Source organism: Lagopus leucura, unplaced genomic scaffold (assembly GCF_019238085.1).
Source record: "Lagopus leucura isolate 7727_CA_CO unplaced genomic scaffold, USGS_WTPT01 Super-Scaffold_100002, whole genome shotgun sequence".
NCBI lineage: Eukaryota > Metazoa > Chordata > Aves > Galliformes > Phasianidae > Lagopus > Lagopus leucura.
Window position 1 is genome coordinate 88,980,974 of NW_024962263.1, and position 15,214 is coordinate 88,996,187.

The following is a 15,214-nucleotide window of genomic DNA, read 5'->3' on the forward strand; positions in this document are numbered from 1 at the left end:
TGGATGAGTGGATAATGAGTGGCTTAATCTTTCCTGTTGGTATGTGCTGATGTGCTATGCCTCATAGGTAACTCTTGAGTAACACATCTTCCTACAATCAGTGAAAAGTGAAAGCTTTGGCAGGTGGATGTATAGGAAAAAAAGATTGAGACAACTATAAAAAGAAGACCCTCTGTCCTTGGCAGTCTGTGACACAGGGACATGCTGAGCCTGAATCTTGTCTTCATGATGAGACGCCCTTAATAAACCTTCCTTCCATAAACCTCCTTTATTAGGAAGAAGTTCTTCTCAGAAACAGTGGTAATGGATTGGAACAGGCTGCCTGAGGAAGTGATGCTGTCACTGTCTTTGGAGGTCTTCAAGAAGCATGAAGATGTAGCAGTCAAGGACAGGGCTTAGCAGGCATGGTAATGATGGGCCGACAGTTGCACTAGATGATCTTTGTGGTCTTTTCCATCCTCACTGATTCTATGAAATGCATCTAATTGCATCTAAATGAATCTCTGCATCTATACTACAGACTGAGGTGATGATTTCCACAGTGCAGTCATGTAAAGTATGAAAAAAGAATGCTCTGAACCCACCTTCACATCTCTTTTTGCTGAAGGCTGCTCCAAACCTCTGCAAGATCTGACCAGATCTGCTTAAATGTGAATATCTGTCTTGCAATTATCTACTGCCTTCAGCTGTCTGAGCCCAGCAGAAGCCCAGGTAAAATGACCAGATCTCAACTTTCATCAGATCTTTATCTGGCTCCAAAGAATCCTGGAGTCATACAGCCCTCTTTCTCCTGGGAAGGGTGCAGGCTCTGCTATTGTAGCCATACATGACCAAAGCTTAGTTTCTTAAGTGTCTCAGAGTGGCTGAATAAATGAGATTTTCCATTACATCTGTGGCTTTCTTCTTCTTAGCAAGCAGCAGCTCATTCAGTGGAGGTGTCAGGGACTAACAAGGGCCAACTGAGCCCCATAACGTGGCCAAGCTGAGCAGGGACTTTGTCAAATGAGGATGTGATGTGGCAGGTTCCAGGAGCCAGGAAGTCAATCCCCAGTGCAATGTCAGGATCGGATCTCATGATTCCTAGTAAATGTTTTTTACATTCGCATAACCTTTTCTCTCCATCTTGTTTTTGGGTTCTCTGTATGCCTTGCCTTGGGTTTCTGCTGTGACCATTTTAACCTATTTCCCTTTGAAGAGTTTTCTTCACCAGAAAGCGTGCACTTCCCACTGTCCCTGCCTTGTGCGATAGAATCATCAAATCATTAAGGCTGGAAAAAAACCTCCAAGATTATCTCCATCAGGCCCACTATACCATGCCCCTGAGTGCCACAAATATCCTGTTTTTGAAAACCTCCAGGGGTGGTGACTCCACCGCTTCCATGGGAAGCTCTAGATTTAGGTAGCCCAAACAGATGTTGTACTGTCCAACCTTTTGAAAAGCAGGAAGGACTGCTTAATTCACAGTTCCACCTTACTCACATCCTCTAAAGGGTTAAATCATCTCCCTCCATTTTTGTGAATCACAGCTCCACTATGCTCTGCAGTGAACTAGGAGATGCCAGCTTCAAATTAAGAATACAGACCTATCTCCAGACTCTGTCAGCTTTCATGATCTTTATTTCCTTAAAACTTTCATGATCCAGATGTTTTTTGTTGGCTTAGGTAGCTGTGCTGGTAACCATTCACACTTAGCACTTCCTAATGCCTTTGACACGAGTCTGTGCACAGTAATCAGAGAAAGTAAATAGTATCTTCAGAGAATACTTAAATTTAATTAGAACAAATAGCAATATCTCATACTTTGGTGCACTACAATGCCACTGTAAAGATTTTCTGCTTGTACAGACAGCTTCATAGAGAAGCTACTCCTTCTTTGCAAATCTGTAAGACGAGCTTTACCTGGCTTATGGTATGCATTTCTGAGGGTCTTAATAATGAGAAACATTCTGTCAGTCTGAAGGAATTTAGAGAAAAATTATTTGAGGAAGGATTTTCCTGAAAGTCCTTCAGTATCAGCACCTGAGACCTTAGAAAAGTTTTTGGAGACCATCTTCATTGCACTGAGTAGCTTCATATTAGGTTGGTACCTTAGTGAACCTAGGCCAACATTCTTTTTTTTTTTCTAATTTTATTTCTGTTTTCCCTGTGGTTGAAAAGAAGCTTCATGCTCTCAGTGATTGAAGTTTTCTGTCAAGTTTATGGTTGTTTTTTTTTTCCTGACTGCAAGGACTGCCTTTGAAAATCTCTCTTCTTAAACTACCCTCTTCTTTCAGAAGCCACTTTAACTCATGAAGACTCTGAGAACAACAGGTTGGCTTGAGCCATCAGTGTGCAAAAGACCTTCAGGGCTTTGACTGTCTGCTGGGCTGTTGTATCTTCATCCATTATTTCTCACAGGCAAGACTAAAGGGGATACTCTGGAAAAAAATACCCACTTTGAAAAAAAAATAAATCATCTTCTATTATTGTTTTCAGAATCTTATTCTATTACCCTCAGCATTACTTTTAAACCTGGAATGCTAAGAAAAACCTTTATCTCCCTGCAATACAGCTTGCCTGGACTAACTGCAAGACAATGCTTCTGTTAGAAGAATAGCAGCAGCTGAAGTTAAGTGTTTCTGTATTGGGCAGAATGTTGTGCCTATCTTTTCAATTTTAAAGGGTTTCAGATAGGGAAGGCTGTTACAGCTCACTGTGAGTAAGTCCAAGAGCTTCAGGTGTTGATGACCTTTAGGTCCACTACATCTCTTTGATATTCGCTTCTAAATAAATATTCATGGCTGACGCATGCTCTAATAGAAATGGCATATTGCAGTCATTTGCTGGTTGGTGGATAGAGTGTTGTCTGCTCATTCATAGCACATTTACTGCCAAATCATTCCTTTAATCATAGAACGAAGAAATGTTACACATGCTGAACAAATCTCTCTCATTAGCTTGAACGGGTTACTACTGCAGTCTGTTATCCCTCAGCTTCTATTTTCAGATGCCTTGTAACCCATTGGATGTGTGAGTCACAGCTCTCACTACCAGGCTCTGCCAGGAGGAAAACGGCAGGCTAGGACTCTAATAGTGCTGGATGTCTACTTCTGAAGGTGTCTTCAACGCCTCTGCACTGGAACAGAAATACCCTATTCATTTTATTGTGTACTCATAATAAATTATTGTCTCGTGCATTGAATGGCACATTTTACACCCAGCAGTCTCATTGAAAGGATTAAGGTCCCACTCAACTTCTGTATAGAGTCAGGATTTGGCCTATACACTGGGGAAAGGGAAATACAGCTGCAAATGCCCCTATACCAGTCATACTCAGCATGCCTTATGAAGCCTCACATTTTTCACTATCAGCTCTTGTAGGGAAAAAAGAAATTCAAATTGCCATTAATACGTGAAGGAAAGTCAGGTAAGGCTTAAGGCTTCTTGTATGGACTGACTATGGTATGTATTGCACATAAAGGTGTTTTTCCTGGAGCACAAAGTTTCTTGGAACATTCCTGGGGAATAAGGGTAACTGGCACATCAGGAGCTACTTCTGAGCTAGGAAAGTGCTCAGAAGTAGGGTGTCTGCATGCAGAAGTAGGGTGACTGCCTAATGGGAATGAGCCCTGGAATACACTTATGCCGAAACAGTCTCATGCTCATCTTTACCACTCCAGGAGAGAGAGTGCTCATTTCCTGACAGCTAAATCACCATCCTCCTCATTTCAGTGGGCTTTTCTTTTTTTTTTTTATGGCATAAAGCAATGTGCCCTTATCAACTGAAGTCACCAAGAAAAAGAGCCAATCATTTATTTCATATTTAAAGTGCTCAAGAAGAGTCTCATCAGGAAAATGAGAATAAGCTGCACTGGTCAAGCTGAATGAAAAGCAAAAGTGTGTAACCTTTAATGTGAGATTATCTCATTGTGCTTCTGGCCTGGACTGATGTTAATGAGTGTTATCACACTGTTCAGTCACTTTTGACTGTGTAGCCCAGGTTGTCATTTTCCACCTGAGTTAACCAGTTGGCTAAAAATCCAGAGGAAGTTTGAACTTACACTCTAAATACTCTTTCCCCTTTTTATTTTTCATCACAATTCGTTGTTACTTGGATATTATCTTTATCTGGGACATGATTATGCATTTATACCAGGCTCAATTTCTTATGCATTAAATCTTAGATTGTCTTTATTTCACTCTGTAATAGCGTTATGGTTTGACACTGATAGGCAGCTGAGTAACACAAAGCCATTCTCATTCACCTTCTCCTTTGACAGAAGAACTATCTATGCTCTGTGTCTCCAACAGATAGGCTAAAATAGACATTTATTCATCCTCATTTTTCCTAATACATAGGTTGAAGTGAATACAAGAAAAAAAAAGGATGCTGCCACAGAATTGCATGCTGAGATAAGTGTATGCTCATTCATATATTTCGCAAATTTTATTTCAAATGCCTGTTTTATAACAAAACTACAATAAAAAGGGATTGAAATGAAAAAAATTGATTAGTTAAATGATCTTCTGTAAATGAGATATTAAAACCCATCAAATGAAAGACTATATAATGCATATTCGGAACATGAACAGCGTATATAACAGTATTTTTGCTTTTATTTGAGTATGTCCAAGCATCGTAGTTGGGATATGAGCTGATTTGTTGACAGAGGGAAGGAAAAAAGACATGAAGCCAAGCCAAGAGATTCCACCTACAATATTAATTAGTTGCAAAATTAAGAAGCCATTCAGTTTTTCTCCTTTTTTTGAAGATATACTGGGGCACTGATCAGAAAAACAGACACCAAACCACTGTTTCTTACCTTATTTGAACCCATAATATCATTAGTAAATTAAAAGTTTTGAAGTCCTGTAAGTTCAGTGTTCTCATTCGCCATCCTACTTGTAGATTTGATCAAAAAGAATTCAAGTTTTAGTCTTCTTGTCAAAACATTGCCAAGTACCATGAGACAATCCTGCCTCTTCTGATACTTAAAAATTGGGCTAAAATGTATTATTTTAGTCTTAGGGAGTCTTCAGTTAGAGAAGGATGAAGAAAAAGAATAGTTTGACTAAGTATCTTTTGTTTTAAGCATTTATTTCTTGCTTCTGTAAGACCTCCTTGGAGATAACCAATTTTACCTTGCTTTAAGTAATTGCTCTATTTCAGTCATTTCTTTTAGGTAAGTGAAAAATCAGCTTAATCATCAACCAGAGTTTTAAAGATCAGCACTAAGCACAGAGTCTGTGTATGGCACTTTTCAGTGTAAAAGTGTGCCCTGAGAAAGCTTTTAACAAAAGCGATCCCAAGTCTCTACAAATTAGGAAAAGTCCATTCATGTTGTTCCCAGCAATACTGAATTACACTCTTGAAAGAAAAATAATGGACTTTACCTGTTGAGTTGTGATAGTACCCCATAAATATACTTTTCTACTTTTTACTCATGTAAAGAAATTGCATGCAAGCAGACTTATGAAAAACCCATTAACAGCTTTGTACAAAACAGATGCTCACCATGCATACCAGCACGTCTCTTCGCAAAGATGCACTGAGGTTATTTGTCACTTAAGGCTGCAAAAAGTGAGATCTCTGTGATGGGTTCTAAACATTTGTGGACAGGAGCCATAAATGGCTGTAAACGCTCTATCAAGTTGTGCTGGGTCTTCAAATACCTGAAAGGTGATTGCAGTGGGAGCAAGGTTGGTCTCTTCTCCCTGGTGACAGGTGACAGGATGAGGGGAAATGGCTTCAAGTGCGCCAGGGTAAGTTTAGGTTGCATATCAGGAAAATCTTCTTTACAGAAAGGATGGTTAAACACTGGAATAGGCTCCCCAGGGAGATAGTTCAGTCACCATCCCTAGATGTGTTTAAAAACTATTTGGATGTGGTGCTCAGGGGCATGATATAGCGGAGAGTTGCTAGAGTTAGGGTAGTATGGTTAGGTTGTGGTTGAACTCGATGACCTCCAAGGTCTTTTCCAACCTGAGCAATTCTATGATTCTATAATTCATGACAGAGTTTAGTGGGGCAGTCTGAATACAACAAAGACTATACATGAAACCAACATGGATCAGGAGAATGTCTCAAGTACAAAAAGAAATAATCATGGCTGAGCTCTTCCATGCTTAGCTCAGGACTCAAGGACTTTAGTGCTGTCATAGTAGCAGAAAGAGTGGAACTGCTTCACATGGAAAGGTGAGATGGTCTTAGGGAGGACAGCAAGATGAGCAAAGGCTCCAAAAGTGAGGGCCCAGGATGCAAGACCCAGTGAAGGCAAATGGCATCACTGATGGCAGTCATCAGGTTCATGTGAGTACCCAGACAGCCAAACAAGACCACAGTCATAAGAAAGGCCCAAGGTCAGTCAGTTGGAGGGGCAAGTTGACCTGTTGAACCCATGCCTGCCTTCAAGGGTGACTCAGACAAAGATTAAGGCCAAAAGTCAGAGCTTAAATGCAGCTTTTAGGCAAAAACAAGATGTGTAGATGGAAGTTCCAGGCATGGTTCAACAGGGGAGTTAGGAGTGACTGGTGAACACGGGCCTTGCTTAAGTTGGCCTGAAGCTGACAGCGTGATCACTGTCAACAATTTTCATGGGACCTTGTATTGACCTTTCAATACATGAGGTGGGCTTATAAAAAAAGAGAAGAAACTTTTTACTGGGGTCTGTAGTGACACGACGAGGTGAAAAGTGTTGAAAATAAAAGAGGGTAGTTTTAGAATGGATATAAAGAAGGCATTCTTCACTAAGAGGGTAGTGATGTGCTGTAACAGGCTGCTCAGAGAAGCTGTGGATGCCCCATCTGTAGATGTGCTTGAAACCGTATTAGATGGAGCTTTGGGCAACCTGATCTAGCAAGAGATGTTCCTGTCCACAGTAGGGGGTTTGTAACTAGATGGTGCTTAAGGCCCTTTCCAACTCAAGCCTAAAGCATTTTATGATTCTATGATTCTAAGATTGCTCTGTACATATGGATTTAGTTGAATTACGTTTATTCACGGACCATAGTTTGGCAGTGGTTTAAATGGAAACTCTCTATCAACAAAGCAGGACTTAGCTTTTATAAGCAAAACACTTCACACTCATTGGAACATGAATTTGCATGGATCAAGAGTGGTAACAATTATTTCTATGACTACTGTAGCTGATGCAGAAAACTTTCCTAAATTGTTCATAGCTGACCATCAGATGCAGGGCAGCAGAAACACAAACTAACTTATAAAACAATTTTTGCATAAGATCTAAGCACTTGAAATATTTCCCCCAGTGAAAATGTGGAAAAAAAAAAAAAAAGAAACATTGGCACTAACAGAAGCAGGTGATGCGCCACAGTAGTTTCTACAATCACTCATGTAGGTCATTAGATTGAAAGAACAAATTAAATAGAGTTGTTCTGCAAGATTCACCCATTGTTAAATAATACATCTTGGTAGAATAAAAGCGTTGCATATTTCTGGTAATATACTAGCTCCATTTTCAATCAGAAGAATCATTAAAGGCTTGTGAAAAGGGTGTGCTTTTCTCTGTGGCCACTGGTGTTTTAAACCGTAGAAATGTTAAAATGTTTCTGGTAGATGTGCGTTTCTATACAGTCAAAAGAGGAATGATCCATTGTCTGTTTAATTATTTTCAATACAAATGTAAAAATTCATTAGAAATACTTTAAAATTCGAGAAGAACATTAAAGCCTCCACAATTTGTCAGCATTTGCAGATGACAAAGCCAACACTGACTTTCCTGGTACAAGTTATGCTGCTGATCTGTGGTCTTCTGAAAATATGAAGTAAAGAGAGTTTCTAGTGAGAGGTAATATATTTTGTTGGACTATCTGTTATAACCTAGAAAAAAAATATATATATATATATATATATCATGCACACACAAAAAACATCCCACAAGCTTTTAGGTGCACAAAATTTTCTCCAAATGTAGTGTAGAATCAGCATCAAGGTAGTAGTGGAGAATTGTTATTCAAGGTTAATCTCACTTTAACCAACTGAATGAATTGAAAACGAGGACGAAATGTGAAACAGGAGATAAAATAAAGTGGTTAACATCTCCTCGACACATAGAAAGGATGCTAATTATGCATCACTAGATCAACTCAGCAGTCATCAGGAATGACTTCTACTCAATGCTTGAGACTTCTATGACTTCTATATTCGCCTGTTCTGGGATATTATTTTAGTGACATCTTTTTTTTTTACTTTTTTCTTAATTCCCTACCTGAACCTTTCAAGATGCATTTTCTGGACATCATCTCCAGTAGAACTACCAGGAAGACTTTGATTATATAATTGTAATTCATACCATTACAGACAGCCTTCAGCCATCCCTTCAGCAGACTGAGAAAAGCCAACTCCCTCAAACTCTTCTCATAGGATCTGTGCTGTAGACCCTCACAGAATCACAGAATCACCAAGGTTGGAAAAGGCCTTCAAGATCATCCAGTCCAACCATCCACCTATCACCAATAGTACTTACTAAATAGTAGCACTTAGAGTCTTAGTCCACTGGATGTTCTTGAGGTGCTCCACATCTCTCTTGAATGGAGAGATCAACACTGGATGCAGTCTTCCAGAAGCAGTTACAACAATGCAGGGGAGGATAATAACTGCTTTGGGAGATTTACTGTGGGACATGTGGGACATTGCAAGGATTTTGCTCTCCTTTTGAGTCAAGTCTCTATCATGTCTCAGCATGCCAATCACTTCAGTGTCATCTTTGAATTTGCAGAGGGTGCACAGAGAATCATAGAATCATAGAATCATAGAATCATAGAATCATAGAATCGTAGAATCGTAGAATGGCTTGGGTTGGAAAGGACCTCAAGGATCATCAAGCTCATTTTGAAATATGTTGAAAGTCTAGCTGCTTTTTATGATTTAACTTAAAGCTTAGAATAACCCAGTCATTTTGCACTGCAGTTTAAGTGTAAGACAAATAATTGAAAGACAAATGAAAATAAATACTTATGAAAAATTGCTCATAAATTTATCTTTTACATGGAAAGAATGTGATAGCAAAACAGGAAGAAAAAAAAGTTTTCTACAGCTAAAAAAAAACTATTTCTGAAATTCTTGACATTTGTTTTCAAGGAACACAGTGTTTTTAGTCTGACTTCTCTATGTTCTTAAAAAAAAAGTTGACTTTTTCAGGATGTCATAAAGATTGTGAAATAATTGAAATCAGCAGGAGGATACAGTGAAGCAAATGGTTCAGTATGATGTATGTACGTCCCTCAAGAATCTTGCATTTAGAAATTATCAGATTATTTTTTTTTTCAAATCTCAGTGGTTGTTTTGTTGTTTTTTCCCTTTTTTTCTTTTCCTCCTAATCTTGAGGAATTTGTTATATCTGTTTTTTATTTCCAAGGCTTCATTAAATATTACCTTCCCTTTGTGTAAAAAAGCCAAGTTCTGAAGGCTGATAAATGCTGGTTTTCTTAAGGTTAAATTCCAGATATCTATTGAAGAATAATAACAGGGTTACAAATGTTTTGTGAAAATCTTAGAGGTGTTCTGTAACTTAGAAAAGTGAAGGTTGTAGCAATTCAATTGTATATTTGAGGGCAATATAAGGTAAAAAAAGTAAAAAGGACATGATATACTAACAGAAACAGGATTTCCCTAAATACCTGCTACAATAAATTGGTGTCCTTTATTCTGTATGCTTTGCCTGAAGCATTGATTAATAAGTGTAATTATGGAAAGGCTTTTCTGGAATCGTTAATCAAAATAAGCTCCATAGAAGCTGCGACCAATATGTGCTAATGAGGAAAGGAGGATGGTAGCTGATGAACAGCCCTATAAAATAACACAAGTGGAAGAGAAGGTAATAAAGATGTGTTTATGGGCCAGGGAGTGTCCCAGGCCTCTGTGAGATGAAAGGAAAGGAATAGAACCTTCTCCATGAGGGTAGGACTGTAAACTAGAGGCTGTTTAGCCATGGCATAGAAGGAGACTGAGAAATTGCAGGCTTTGCATTTGCCTCAGAAAGGCTGTGAGGTATAGAGCCTAGACTTTGCCATGCACTGTATCACCTTGCCTGCTAAATCATGATCATGAAGAGCTCCCATTGCAGTCAGCAGGCTTGGATGAGCCTTCAGCCACCAAACTGAACGTGTGTTATTCCCTGGAATCTGTGGACATCAGGCATGCGAAAATCACGGCAATAGATGGTTGCACTGTCAGGATGGACACATGACAAGAAACAGCCTGCAACTAAGAAAACTGCCTAAATAGTAAATGAAAATACTTTTAATAGACTAAATTATTAGTCTTCTGGGTCTAGGAAGCATTAAGAAAATGTTACCATTGTAGAAACTCAGAATTGCTTGGGTTGAAAGCGACATTAAAGGTCATCTAGTTCCAGCCCCCCCCCCCCCCGGGCCCCCCCCACACACAGCAGTGTTGTCAACCACTGAATCAGGCACCAGGCCATGTTTCACAGGGCCCCATCCACCCTGGCCTTGAACACCTCTAGGAATGGGGAAACATGATGTACAAGTATGCTCCTTCCCATTTCTTTTATGTAAAGCTCATGTCTTTTCTCAAGTAAACAGAATTCCTGATATCTCCCCTGCTAGTAACTCACTTATATTGTGCTGTCTGAGGGGTGTCAGACCATTTAAGGAATGCTTATTCCCTTATTCCATTTTTTTAGGTGACTGATGTGAAGTATCTTAAATGAATGTGACAGTAAGAAGATAGGACTTCAGAAAAGAAATTCCAAACTTTCCCAGACACTATGCAGTGTGCTGCCAATTCTGTTCATTAGCTCAATCTTCTCCAATCTTGGCTGATTTGAGCAGATTCAAGTATACGACTTTTGAAGGGAGCAAACAAACTGTTTCTGCTGTAGCTTGACGCTAAGGTGGCTGTAACAGCTTAGGCAAAGTAGCAGCCCCTGAACACAATAATGCTTCTTTTCTGTTTAAAGTTTTGTAATCATTTTTCTAAATACCAGACATATCATCAATCCCTTGTAGAATCAGTGATGTATTCAGAAAATGAATGGGTGTTTTTTGTCTTCAGGAATTTCTCATCTAGATGCAAGTTGTACAGGACTAGATCAAAGAGGCCAAGAGAACAAGGTAGCAGTAACTTGGCTGTGTTTAGATAGTTCAGTGTTTCTCTTATGTAACAGGAATAGAGTAAAAAAAATTGAATAAAGAGTATAATTTTCAAACAATCTGAAGCACATCACAGTCTCCCTTTCTTTTTCAGTCTCCAAAACTTTTTATTGTCATAGAATCATGGAATCGTTTGAATTGGAAGGGACCCCTAAAATCCATTAGTCCAACTCCTCTGCCATGAACAAGGACACCTACAGCTAGATCAGGCTGCTCTGAGCCCCATCCAGGCTGACCTGTCTCCAGGGATGGGGCATTCACCACCTCTGGGTAACCTGTTCCAGTGCTGCACTATCCTTGTCATCCCCAAGAGTCTGTCATCTTCTCTTTCTTCCTTCCCTACCTTCCCTCACCTTTACATTCCAAAACGCCGACACAATTCTTTCTGTCAGCATTTTCTGTTCTGGATTGTTTGTTTTCATAACAAAGAAATACATGCCTCTGAAAAGCTATTTTTTCTATTGCCATCTTCATTAATGCTATTCTTTTTGTTAGGAGTATCTGATTTATTTTATTATGTTTGCAAGAAATGTATGTGGAAGTAAAATAATCTGTGAGAAATAGGCCTTATCATGTCGCACACGCACGACTTTCAAACTGATTTTACTGGAAGCTACATTAAGAGGGCAAAACCAATGCACCAGCATTCTTCTGAATCTCAAAGACACGGTGAACCTTTTGACAATCCTCCAGGAGAAACTCTTGAAGTTTGTCTGGTGTGTCCATTGAAATTCAAGGAAATGCCTTCCCTTTCTTTTTCTGCTTTCAGACCTCTGAGTTCACAGTAACGCTGGGCTAGTTTTTTGCTTTGAAATGATCTTAACCTCACAAAGGTGGGAGTCACCTTGGGTATGAAGATTCAGGCACTCAGCATTATCATACAGCCACAAGACATTCGTGTTCCAGGAAAGGAGCTGAGCAGACTAAAGATATGAACAATGTCCATTTCTACTCATCAGAAACTGTAAATCCCACTGGAAATATCTCTCACCAATAAATAAAAGAGAATAATAATAATAATAAAAGGGACTGATTAAAGATACAGGAAAATCGCTATTCCAAAGCAAGGCATAAGCACTGGAAGTTCTCCATCAAAGGGTGCAATTCAGGATCAACGTTAGGAAAAAATTACCCTCAAAATAGTGATTGAGGAAACTGCATGAAAGTGTGAGCCAGAGCCACAGATAAAACATTTTCCACTTTGGAATTGATCTAGCGTCATATTCAGTTTTGAACAGTAACTAAGCAATGTTTCCTTCTGGTTTTGGAAATGGGTCTTCAATACGAAATTAAAACTCAGAGTTAAAAATGCCTCAGCTGGAGAAAGAGGTTTTTAGATTTATATTTTAGATTTAGATTTTGGATTTTATATTTAGAGCTGCAATTTCATTACTAAAAAAAGGATAATTTTCTGTAACTCAGTGCTGGGCTCTATACTATATTCCACCATCTTCCTATTGTTGAAGTCAACATTAATTAACATTCCTTTTACCGTAACTTTCACCTGTGACTTTTATGGTCTTTGTTAACTCTGTTTGATTTCAACATTATCATTCAAAGTCAGGATATATCCAAATTAATCAGCAAGAACCATAGTGAGGCAAAATTGATTCACCTATTCCGAGTTGACTCAAGCACATGTCATTTGGACTGTTTTCAGGATAAATTATTTCTAATATAGGAGGATAATTCCTGGTTACCCTTAGGTTGGATATCAGAAGAAGATTCTTCTCCAGAGGGCAGTGGGCATGGAACAGGCTCCCCAGGGGAGTAGATGCAGTGCCAAGCTGCCAGAGTTCAAGGAGCATTTGGACGATGTTCTCAGACATAGGGTTTGGATTTGGGGTGGTCCAGGAGGCAGGAGTTGACATTGATCCTTGTGGGTCTCTTCCAACTGAGGGTGATGTGTGGTTCTATGATTAGTTGTCATGATGGGTCAGCGATGAAGCAATGACCAGAACTGACTAATAGCTAAAATCACTTGCAACCTGTAGACTCAGTATTTGCTCTATTTTTCTTCTAACTGAGCATCATGCAGTCAACATGTGGGCTCCGTGTCTCCTCCTGGGCCACAACTTCAGCCAGCGTAAAAACTTTCCCACCTATTAAAGGCTTTGTTTTACTTAATGAGTTAAATGTCCTCATGGCCAGACACTGAACACTGAGGACTCTGAGCTGCAGAGCAGAAGCATGACAGTGCCATTATTTTCTGATTTACCTATTTATTTTGTTTGAAATTAACTTGAAAGTTTGACCCAGATTCGTAAAGCTTCTCAATGTGAACAAAAGTTCACTGGGTAATACATAGGAGTGAGGATAAAGAATTAGCAAAAAGACAGTGAGTAAATAAATAAATATATATAAAATGAAATTTGAAAAATGGGATAGCCCCACTTACAGTGTCTGCAACGTCCTGCACACCATCACCTCTGTCTCAGCTTGAACCTCCAGAGATATTAACACTGTACTAATAATAACCAGTTCTGTGTCTCTACCACTCTGTGTATTCTACATATGCGTAACATATTCATTGCTAATTTGTCTGCAGGAAGGTCTGAAATCCTCTCTGAAGATTTAAGTGTCTTACAAGTTTTATTTTTACATTGAAGTTGCCGAAGGTGAGCCCAGTTTCACCACCTACGCATGCACTTTTAAAAAAAAACAACCTTCTAATTTGCTGGGAGAAAGTCCTCAAATCCCCACCCACAGGGAAATGGTATTTTAAATTTCCCCAGAAGAGTTGATTATGGCAAGACCCTTAAATTACCACCTACATCCGCACACCCACGTGCATGTGCACTTGGGTTTCTGTAGCATGAAGCCCCAGAAAATTGGCTTTTTGAGTGATCTGGATGTACGTTTCTATACGTTTGTTGACAGAACAGAGGTGAACAAATGTAATCTGTTTGCAAGCTCTGCACTGCAGCTATAGTTAGAGGGGAATTTTCGCCCCTAGAAAGTGATGTCTCTTAACAGGCTGAAGCTCGTCTTTAAACTCACACACCTGTAACTGTGTTTCTTTCTTTGGATTCAGCCTGGAAATTAAGCTGTGCTCCTGCTGCTGCCAAGATGATGTTTCAGTCTGAGTAGAGGTTACACTTATTTTATTATATTTTTTTAAAGAAAAAGAATCTCAGATGGAACAAAGTACTTGCACACCACAGATGTCCTAACAGCAGCTGTTACACGGAGCAAGCAGCATTGGCACAGAGTAATACTCAAGTAGACCACAGTAGACCATTTCATCTGGGGGAATGTGTGCAGAAAGGACCCTTGTGAAACTGAACCATCTGTCTTTCCCAGAGAGGCAGAGGAGAAGAAGCACATGGGAACGAATGCACTGATAGACTGATACCACTTGCCATGACAGACTTGGAAAAAAAGCTAAATCCCCAATTAGTGGTTTCCCATCTTGACTGCTCAGTAGAACTTCTATATATTTTACCACCTCCTGTGTCTCTGGGACACTCCTGACACCCTTTCTCTATCTGCTCACTGAACAAAATCCAGTCCATTTCCCAGGCAGGGAGGTCTATAGGTTGAGTTTTTCTTTTGGGCCCAGATCACTTGTTGAGTTTCTTCCTGGAACTATGCAGTTTTCTGTTCCTAATTAGCTGTTCTGCCAAACAATACAGCTTTTTCTCAAGACCTACTCGATGACTCTAATAACAGTGGTCCTGGATAGCAAGGATTTCTACTTTACTTTCTGAAAGCAAGTGAGGTCATTAACATCCCAGCTGAGATTCCCAATAAGCAAAAAGCCAGAGCATTCAAAGATATTCAGCATCCTCATAGTTATAGTGCATTGTGTGCTGGCATTTAGAAATTCATGCCTGGATGCAAGGGAATGGTATGGTCAGAAACACGGATGCAGGTCAAATAGGCAAGACTCTGGTTGCAGCAGGATTCCTGCTTTTCCACAGGAATTCGGTTTTCAAGAAATGTGTAGATTTGGCATTTAAGGACACGATGGTGTTGGGTTGACAGTTGGACTAAATGATCTCACTGACCTTTTCCAACCTTAACTACTGTATGATTCTATATGTGAAAGAATTTACTTATGCCCAATCTCAATCTACTCTCTTTAAGTTTGAAGCCA